The following is a 10,879-nucleotide window of genomic DNA, read 5'->3' on the forward strand; positions in this document are numbered from 1 at the left end:
ACAATGCAAAGTAAATTCTAGATTATGATCAAAGTTTTGAAAACAATTATTTTATCCATCACGTGGCATTCGAAACATCAGAGACTAAATATCATATTTATCTTTAACACTAGAAATACGATAAAGAATGACATAAATGATGAAAAATTAAAAAATGTGACCGATTAATATGGATACAGAGAAATAACAAGATATCATCATAACGGTAACTATTATTTATGTTCCGGAATATAATGCTAGTTGTATAATTCATTTGATTTTAATATTTTTCTGCACTACCTGAGGACATAATGTTTCCGAAAAGTATCCGTTTCTTATGTTTTATCAAGCATTTAGTCAACACAGGAGAATGAGCTCTAACACAAATTTGCTGGATTACTGAGCACCTTCAAATATTGACTCCGCAAAAGGCTGCCCAAAATGACTATAGTTTCTCTATAGTAATTTCGACACCACAGATATATTTACAGCTCATGTTGGAGATTATGGACTATAACACGGCCAGTACGCAAATTGTTAGGGCCTGGCGAGTGTATGAGAGGAAGAGATACAGGAGGATGAGGATGGGCGAGGACGGACGGCCCAACGTGGACGAACGTTCAGAGCAAGGGGCGAGAACGAGCGAGGACGAGCAGAATGTGGACGAACGTCCTAACATGGACGAGAGGACGAGCGTCCCTACGAGGGGCGAGGACGAGCGGGACGAAAGGACGAGCGTCCCTACGAGGGGCGAGGACGAGCGTCCATAATGAACAGTTGGCCAGCGGATGGATAGGCAGATTATTACTGCAATTAATACAGTAATAAATAGAGTTAATAAGGACAGATTTATTCTTTCCAGATATTTACATTAAATAGGCAATTAAGTTTAATTATAATAATTTGGCAATTATGATTATTCCTTACCTTTTCTGGAAGGAGTAATTAGTATTAATTAGGAGTGGCACCTAGGGTTAGGACATGCTTTTGATTATTGAAATATTGTAAGAGAGGTTATGCTCTCGTGTGGCTGAAGGAGAACCTGCTCCCAGTCATTGGTTTTGTTTGTTATTTCCAGACTTTCATTAATAAAGAGGTTTTATTCCCTTGAGTTCTGTTCCGTTCTGTGTGTGAAGCAAGGTTACGTGGTCAGGTACGTAACAAATTGGTCCGACCTGCCGGATCAAATTAAAGGGAGGAGAGCGTGATGGAGGGGAAAATTACTGCCATGGACGGGAGGATCGAGACCCTAGAAATCTCCATGGGCGGTCTGGAATCAGCGGTCCAGGAGCTCGTAAGGATACTAGGCGAGCGAGGTCGACGGGAGGAGGGACACCCGGATAGTAGCCAGGGGTCAGTGCAGGGAAGAAGGAATGACGAGGAGGAGAGAGCTGGAGGAGGACTAGGAGGGGGACACCGGGAAGACCAACCTTATTGGAGGAAGAAGGTTGAATTGCCCGTGTTCGAAGGCAGCGAACCTATGAACTGGATATACAGGGCGGACAAATTCTTCGAACTCCAAGGGGTGCCCGAGGACGAGAAGTTGCGGCTGGCATACATCAGCATGGAAGGAATGGCGGGACATTGGTTCAGGTTTTGGAGGGAGAAGGCCAGTAACCGGTCCTGGGCCGGGTTAAAGGAGGCATTAGTGGTGCGGTTTGGAGGCCGAAATCAAGGAACGGTCTTTGAGAGACTGGCAGCATGTAGACAGACGGGGCCCGTGGGGGACTACATCCAAGAATTCGAGGTGTTGGTGAGTCAAGCAGAACAAATACCCGAGGCACAGTTATTGGGGTATTTCATGGCCGGTCTACAAGAAGGGATTCGTAACCAACTCAGGTTGCTAGACCCGAAGGATTTTATGGATGTCATGAGACTAGCCAGGGACGTAGAGGCGTTCCAAACAGGGACGAGGGGAAGTGGAGGAATCAGCAACAAAGGGCAGTCGTGGGGGAAGACGAGCGGTTCCGTGGCAAGGGTGGACCCTAGCCGCAACAACCAGAACCGAACGAACGCTGAAGGAGGCCCCAGGAGGGGGAACGAGCGTACGTTCTCTAACGCTCAAGGCAGGAACGTACGGGATTTACCGTACGCGGAGTACGTCAAGCGCAGAGAGGAGGGAAAGTGTTTCCGATGCGATGGACCGTTCGGTCCAGGCCACCGATGCCCAGAAAGAGGGCTTAGGACGCTGATCTTGGCCGAAGAAGAGGAACCAGGAGGGGAAGAAGAGGAGGAGGTCGAATGCGAGCAACTGGAGCTGTCTGCTTTCTCAGCCGGAGGGCTCACCCAGCCCCAAACGATGAAGCTGCACGGCCAGATAGGGACGCAGCAGGTCCTGATTCTAATTGACAGTGGCGCCAGCCACAACTTCATAAGCAGGGAGCTGGTGGAAGACCTAGCCTTACCCGTGGTGGATACACCATCCTACCGGGTGAGTTTGGGGGATGGGCGGAGGAAGGAGACGCGAGGATGTTGTGAGTCAGTAACGGTCCAGGTAGGGGATGTGGTGATTAACGAACGTTTTCATTTGTTCGACTTGGGGGGAGTGGATGTGATACTGGGGGTCGAGTGGTTGGCTAAGCTGGGCGAGGTAGTCATTAACTGGAGGCAGTTAACCATGGCGTACGTCCAAGCAGGAAGCAGGGTGATTATCAAGGGAGACCCAACGCTAACTAGGAGGTTGGTGGAACCGTCAGCCTTGCTTAAAATGACGGAAGTTGAGATATGGTCATTGGTGTGGGAGCTTGGGGAGGCAGAGAAGGAAACGGGACCCAAACAGTACGTTCCGGACAAGGAGACGTTCGGTCCAGAACTGACCCCGGTGCAGACGCTCGACATGCAGCGAATCCTAGAGCGGTACGCGGAAGTGTTTCACGAGCCAGAGGGACTACCCCCTGATAGAGGAATGGTTCATCGAATTCCCTTGAAGGAAGGAACGGACCCGGTAAACGTAAGGCCATACAGATATCCCCATGTAATGAAGGGGGAGATTGAGAAACAGGTGGCGGAAATGCTGGCGGCAGGCGTCATAAGGTCAAGCACCAGCCCATATTCAAGCCCGGTAATTTTGGTGAAAAAGAAGGATGGCAGCTGGCGGTTTTGCGTGGACTACAGGGCCCTCAACCGAGCCACCGTGCCTGACAAATTCCCTATTCCCTTAATAGAGGAGTTGTTGGACGAACTGAGGGGAGCCAAGTACTTTTCGAAGGTGGATTTAAAGTCAGGCTATCATCAAATACGAATGGGAGCCGGTGACATAGAGAAGACTGCCTTCCGGACGCACCAAGGCCACTACGAATTCATGGTAATGCCGTTCGGCCTAACCAACGCGCCAGCCACTTTCCAGAGTGCCATGAACCAACTATTACAGCCTTACCTGAGGAAGTTCGTACTAGTATTTTTTGATGATATACTGGTATATAGCCGCACTTGGGACGAGCATTTGGAACAGGTGGCGACGGTGCTAAGGGAACTGGTGACACATAGCTGGGTCGCCAACCGGAAGAAGTGCGAATTCGGCAGGACTCAAATAGGGTATCTAGGCCATCGGATATCAGAGAAGGGGGTGGAGATGGACGAGGACAAGGTACGGGCAGTATTGGAGTGGGAGAAACCGAAGACAGTAAAGGCCTTGAGGGGTTTTCTAGGGCTGACCGGCTACTACAGAAGATTCGTTAAGGATTATGGGAAGATTGCCCGGCCCTTGACCGACCTCCTCAAGAAAGGGCAGTTTGCATGGACGGAACAAGCAGAGGACGCCATGCTCAAGTTAAAGAAGGCCATCACGATAGCACCAGTACTGATTCTTCCGGATTTTAATCAGCCGTTCCACATTGAGTGTGACGCATCCGGGAGGGGGATAGGAGCGGTACTCATGCAAGGGAAGCAGCCCATAGCCTTCTTTAGCAAGGCGCTGTCGGAGGGAACGTTAGGAAAGTCCATCTATGAGAAGGAACTCATGGCGCTGGTTTTGGCCATACAACATTGGAGGCCGTACCTACTGGGGCAACGGTTTGTGGTTCACACGGATCAGAGGAGTTTGAAGTACCTTTTGGAGCAGCGCATTACCACACAAAATCAGCAGAACTGGCTGGCCAAGCTCCTGGGGTACGACTTTGAGATCGTGTACAAGTCCGGGGTGACCAACAAGGTGGCTGACGCCCTATCACGCAAGGATGAGGACGAGCTGCGGGATGAGAAGGAGTTAAGGGTGGTGGTTCGGCCATATTGGCAAGATTTCAGAGAGATCTTGGAAGAAGTCGAGGCGGATGAGGAGCTACGGAAGGTGATTGAAGATTTAAAGAAGGACCCCAACTCCCACCCCTCGTACACACTGGAGAACGAGCGTTTGCACTATAAAGGGAGGCTCGTGCTGTCCGCTCGTTCGGCCTGGGTGCCCAAGCTAATAGCAGAATTTCATTCCACTCATACGGGAGGCCATTCAGGGGTTTACCGGACGTACCGCAAGGTGGCACAATCACTTTACTGGGTGGGAATGAAGAAAGCAGTGACCGACTTCGTGGCCCACTGTTTAGTTTGTCAGCAGCATAAATATCTAACCTCATCTCCGCAAGGACTGCTACAACCGTTACCCATTCCCAACGCCATCTGGGAGGAGATAAGTATGGATTTTATTGTCAAACTACCCAAGTCAAGAGGATATGATGCTGTCTTAGTGGTGGTGGATCGGCTCAGCAAGTACGGACACTTCATACCCCTAAAACACCCCTATTCCGCTCGTACTATAGCCGAAGTCTTCGTGAAAGAGGTTGTCCGTTTACATGGGGTACCACTCTCGATCGTAAGTGACAGGGATCCACTGTTCTTAAGTAACTTTTGGAAGGAGCTGTTCAAGTTACAAGGCACTCGACTGAAGATGAGCACCGCCTATCATCCGGAGACGGATGGACAGACGGAGGTTCTCAACAGGGTTTTGGAAGGATATCTGAGATGTTTCTGTTCAGAGCAGCCCAAGGGCTGGAGCACCGTGATACCATGGGCGGAGTATTGGTACAACACCAGTTATCAGGAATCAGCCAAATGTACGCCATTCGAAACTGTTTACGGGAGACCGCCACCCTCCCTGCATAGGTTCGTTCCAGGAGAGACCTTAGTGGAGTCTGTCAGTCAGGAATTACAGACAAGAGATGAAGCTCTCCGCCAGCTAAAGTTCCATCTCGCCAGGGCGCAGGAGTTGATGGTAAGGCAGGCAGATAAGGCAAGAAGACCGTCCCAAGTAAGAGTGGGAGATTGGGTCTATCTGAAGATTAGACCTCACCGTCAAACGACGATGACGTCCATGGTGCAGTCTAAATTGGCCGCTCGCTACTTTGGTCCATTCTTGGTCATTCAGCAGGTAGGAGCAGTCGCATTTAAACTGCAATTACCAGAGACCGCCAGGATACATCCCGTGTTCCATGTGTCCCAATTAAAGAAGGCAGTAGGGGACCACCAGGTCGAGACAGAGTTGCCCAAAGATTTGGAGGTGGAAGAACCGTCTCCACGACCGGTTAGAGTGTTGGATAACAGGCAAGTACACCAGGGGGAGGACGCACGGCAGGAAGTCTTGGTCGAATGGGAAGGAGGAGGACCTGACGAGGCTACATGGGAAGATGCCCTTACCATCCACGACCAATATCCTGACTTCAACCTTGGGGACAAGGTTGATCTTCAGGGGGCGGGTAATGTTAGGGCCTGGCGAGTGTATGAGAGGAAGAGATACAGGAGGATGAGGATGGGCGAGGACGGACGGCCCAACGTGGACGAACGTTCAGAGCAAGGGGCGAGAACGAGCGAGGACGAGCAGAATGTGGACGAACGTCCTAACATGGACGAGAGGACGAGCGTCCCTACGAGGGGCGAGGACGAGCGGGACGAAAGGACGAGCGTCCCTACGAGGGGCGAGGACGAGCGTCCATAATGAACAGTTGGCCAGCGGATGGATAGGCAGATTATTACTGTAATTAATACAGTAATAAATAGAGTTAATAAGGACAGATTTATTCTTTCCAGATATTTACATTAAATAGGCAATTAAGTTTAATTATAATAATTTGGCAATTATGATTATTCCTTACCTTTTCTGGAAGGAGTAATTAGTATTAATTAGGAGTGGCACCTAGGGTTAGGACATGCTTTTGATTATTGAAATATTGTAAGAGAGGTTATGCTCTCGTGTGGCTGAAGGAGAACCTGCTCCCAGTCATTGGTTTTGTTTGTTATTTCCAGACTTTCATTAATAAAGAGGTTTTATTCCCTTGAGTTCTGTTCCGTTCTGTGTGTGAAGCAAGGTTACGTGGTCAGGTACGTAACACAAATAATGGGTTTTCATATCCAAAACAATTTTGGTGTATATCACTCACTGTGTCAATTGCTGATAAACCAAAATAAGATAAACTGTAATGTTCATTGATACTCTTAGAAAAACATACCTTATGATACATTTCATCTTGACATAGTATGTACTTCTCTAGACAAGTACACCAATCCCCATGTCCTGGTTCAAACCACCATTCATCAGATACCTGGATAGTAAGCAAGTTGACCCAGGTAATTTAAAACTAAAAGTACTATACAAACGACAAAATTACACAACAGCAGGATCTGGTCATGGAGGGAGCAATACAGCATGTAGTAAGCCAGTCAATAAGCTTAACTGTCACACATAGTGATCCATCTTCTCAGAAGGTGTTACTAGTCAATGCGTCCTTTTGATAAACCATTCATCATGAGCCATCGCTTAATTAAAAATGTTAATTTAAGTATCAAACCTTTTTAAATAGTCGTGCATAGGCTTCCCATCGCTTGACATGGAAAGATCTTCTGTCAGCAACTGCTTCAGAAGCAGCTAGTCCAAAGCTCACAGCAACAAGTAATTCTCTTTCATCATTTTCTACACTGAAGAGATAATGAACACGGGTGACTAACAATATGGATAGCTTTTTATAATTTAACATCCGTTTGAAATGAAAGTTATGCACCTGATGATAACAGCAGCAAGTAAGTGACTTCCTTCTACTCTGAGGACTGGATGTCCAGCCTTGAATGACTTATATTTGCTTAATAAAATATCTGCAGAATTTCCTCCCTCTAAATCTTTGGAGAAATAGGAGGATGCTTCTTTTTCAGGTTCATCCATTTTGTCTATGGACAAAAATGGATTTCCAGTTTCCTTGTAAAGCCAATGTGCGGCAAGTCCATGTTCAGCACACTCATGCATCCTCTATCATGCAACATGATAAATTAAAATATGAAGAACTAAAATACAAACAAGTAACTCTATAGCATATGCGAAATAGTTTAGCACCTGTGTTCTTATTTGTACTTCTAAAGGTGAGCTGTCAGGACCTTGAACAGGTTAATACAATCATGAGCACAATTCTCAGTATTAAAAGAAAAACATCATTTAGTTTAGTTTATGAAAAATTAACATGAAAGCCTAACCTGATAGCCACTAGGCTTTGGATTAATAATGTAGTCATCAAATTCACCATCTATTGGAGTCCAAAGCCTGTATAATAAAAGATAAAATATACACATCAGTTAGAGCCATTTTCAAGGGACAATGGGGTTGATGGATTAAAAAAGATCCATAAGATTTATACTTCTAGCCATTTACTCTTAAGAACAAAGACAATAAGCACACAAGTTCATACCCACCTCACAGATAGTCCAAAATAACTGAAAAGGAAAAAATGATGGAAATGTAGAAGAGATTAATTTAGTTGATGTGTTTTTCATGGTTTTATCTCTAGGAGAATATTTATCCTCCTCTGCTTCTTTGCTCCATTATTACTTCTATTATGGATTTCTTTCCTAGTTAAGCAAAAAATATACATATAAAAAGCCTACCAACATGTTGCATGTAAAGAAGGTCAAAATAACTTTATGTCTATCTTTATACAGTGATTGCATTTAACGACTTATGTATAGGTTGTTAATTAAAATAGTATGATATTCGATCATTTTCTTACCTGTGTACAATGTCAAGAAGACTATAGCAACATTGAACTGCAGAACCATGTAAAGTCCCATTCTTGTCTCCCACAACTACTCTTAATGCACGTGCATCATATACCTTATCAATACTTGTATCCTTTCGTTTCATCTACACAAGACACAGTACAATCATGACTTTTACCATTCAATTAGCTATTACCAAGTGATCTCAACAAAATTTAAGATCACTAGTGCAATCATTCCACACTAGGAAAGAAAAACATTCAACGCTTGTGGCATACTATAAAAGGAATGACGACGAATGTATTAGCATTAAAATAAAATGAATATTGAAACTCTGCATTAGAAACCTCAGCAAATTCATTTCCATACACTTGTATGGCTTCCATTTATTTCATTGTCTATTCATACTTGAGAGAATATTTGAAAAGATGGTCCAAGGAATAAAATTGTTCTTGATACTAGAGATCTTCCCAAACCCATGGGAACCTCATATAACCAACCTACCTCCGACAACCCAAACTTGGGAATCTGGATTCCTAACTTATCCTTATAACAAAAATACTTCTGCACTTACCCTTTTATCCAAGATGTTACTTTATTTGAACAAGGTACACCACTATGTGAGGGGATTTCAATCATCAAATGCTATTCATTCTTATGCACAAGCAAAACTCCTTGTTCGCTTAGGTATAAAGTGTATTTGCTAGCACCCCGTATAATCATCATTGGTGTAGAAAGCAAATGTAAGTGTGGCTCTTGGTATGTTTAGTATAGAAAATGAGATGATTTTGTAAACTATATTCCCTTCTGTTTGGTTGGGTAGAGGTACAAGGAAAGATAAAAATATGAAATAAAAAAGACATAAATGTCCCTAATAAAAAACTCAAATAGAAAAAATTATAAGTATTTTGGTCTTCTTGTTTGATGACCAACTTTCAATTCTCCATTCTTCTCACATTTGGATGAATCAGGAATTAATATGGACCACCACAGTTTTTTTTTTTCCTTCACCGTTAATTAAGCTTCAAATAAAGGAAGAAATAAAGGAAGACTATATAGAGGGGAATGAGATAGAATGGTGTATAAGCGATTACATCCTAATAATGAGATAACATACTATAAGGATAACATCCTGACAAACACGGTGAGGAAAATGATTATGAATAAATGTTCAAATAGTTTCTATAAGATGTTTGTTTTTGGGTCGGCTGCTCTATTTTGTTGAGGGGTGTGAGAATAAGAAATTTGATGTCATGAACTATTGGAATTGGTGAGACAAATTCTCACCCTACGAAAAACATGTACAAATATACCAAATTGTGTTTTTGATTTTATTAAAATAGTTTTGAAATAACACTTTTGATTGATTCTGCATTAACTAAATAAGTACATCAAGAATAATCATTAATAAAGATAACAAAATATTTAAAACGGGAAGGATTCCAAATATCAAAGTGAACTAAAGAAAAAGGAGATCAAACATTTTTATTAAGATTATCAAGAAAAGACTGTAAATGTGTTTTTCTAACTGAAATGATTCACAACTCAGACTAGACAAAATTTCCTCTAATAATAAAGATATGGTATGCTAATAAATAAAAATGTTCTTAATAATACATACATAATCTATATATTCTTGGTTATATAAAACATGCTCCTTGTTTCTACAATTATAACGCTAACCATACATATGATGCCTCAATTCTATACAATTGCACACTGGGTATAGCAAAATTACATATGGACTTGTATTTTTATTTCAAAGGTAAAACATGAATTTGTCAATACCTTGCTGTATAAACTATACAGGCTTTTTAACCGGCTGCATAAGGTGATTTCCATTCCCGGAACATAACTGCAAATACAGACAGAATCCTTTAAGGACTATAAAATCATTTATACCATGAAACAGTAGTCACCAATAGATAGTGCTTCATAAAACACAAAAATATGGTTCACCATTCTTTTGCCATGTACGATATTAAAATGTAAAAGTGGTAAATGACAATGGTAAACAAGAACATACGAAGCTGATATAATCATTTCTCGCTCAAGTGCTTCCTCACAAATTACCAATGATGCCAAAGCTAACCCAGCATCTTGTACAACCTTTCCCAAGATTACTCCCAATACTGTTGAGATAGTTAGCCTTTTTTCTCCTATCCAACAATATATCAAATGGTACTACAGCTTCCAAAAGATCCTGAAAAGTAAAATTAAAAACAAAGCGATGCAATTAGAATAAAAATAAAGCGATGCAATTCACTTCATATAGCCACCTTACAGTTATCTTCAGGAATTTTATGTAACTATAGTATACTTTGAATAAAATATATTTGATAATAAGGACCAAAAGAAAGCTTTACAGGCTTCTTCTAACTTGAAATATATTTTAATACTTCGACATGATATTTATTTTTAGAAACGTTTATTTTATTTTTCGGTATCTTTCTCTTGCTCTAAACAATTTTACTTTCACTTCTGTTACTTCTTAAATTTACTGATTTCAACTCTTTCAAATTTGTTTTTAAATCCAAACACAAGTTTGATGTGACCTAAATATGAATTTATTGACTTTTTATGCTATTAATTTTAATTTTCAATACAGAAATAGTATTGGAAAACATTTTCATTAAAAAATATAGTATAGATTAATTATTAATGAAAGGATGTATTAACTTCTTAGTCTCTCCATTCAGAGTTTTTAGTTCTTTTCAAATACTGAGTCGCCTAGTTAAACAAAATCTTTATTTTGTTTGATTTATGTTCGTTTCTATGTAATAAACAAGAGACTAATTTGTTGATAAAGCAAAGTAAATTTAATTAACATTTAATAATAATACATTTAAAAATTGAAAATCTAATAGCGTAATTTAAACCATTCAAAGGCAAGGGTTATTTACATTTTAACTCTCTCGCTATTTTAAATATCGTTTAA

General features: G+C 42.0%; 1 pseudogene; it reads right to left on the reverse strand.

The window, feature by feature from the left end:
• Positions 1-6,337: 6,337 nt before the first annotated feature.
• LOC148206075 (uncharacterized) lies at positions 6,338-10,568 on the reverse strand (annotated as a pseudogene).
• Between the last annotated feature and the right edge of the window lie 311 nt (positions 10,569-10,879).

The sequence above is a fragment of the Vigna umbellata genome, chromosome 1 (assembly GCF_029865625.1).
Source record: "Vigna umbellata cultivar VRB3 chromosome 1, Vumbellata_1.0, whole genome shotgun sequence".
NCBI classification, from domain to species: domain Eukaryota; kingdom Viridiplantae; phylum Streptophyta; class Magnoliopsida; order Fabales; family Fabaceae; genus Vigna; species Vigna umbellata.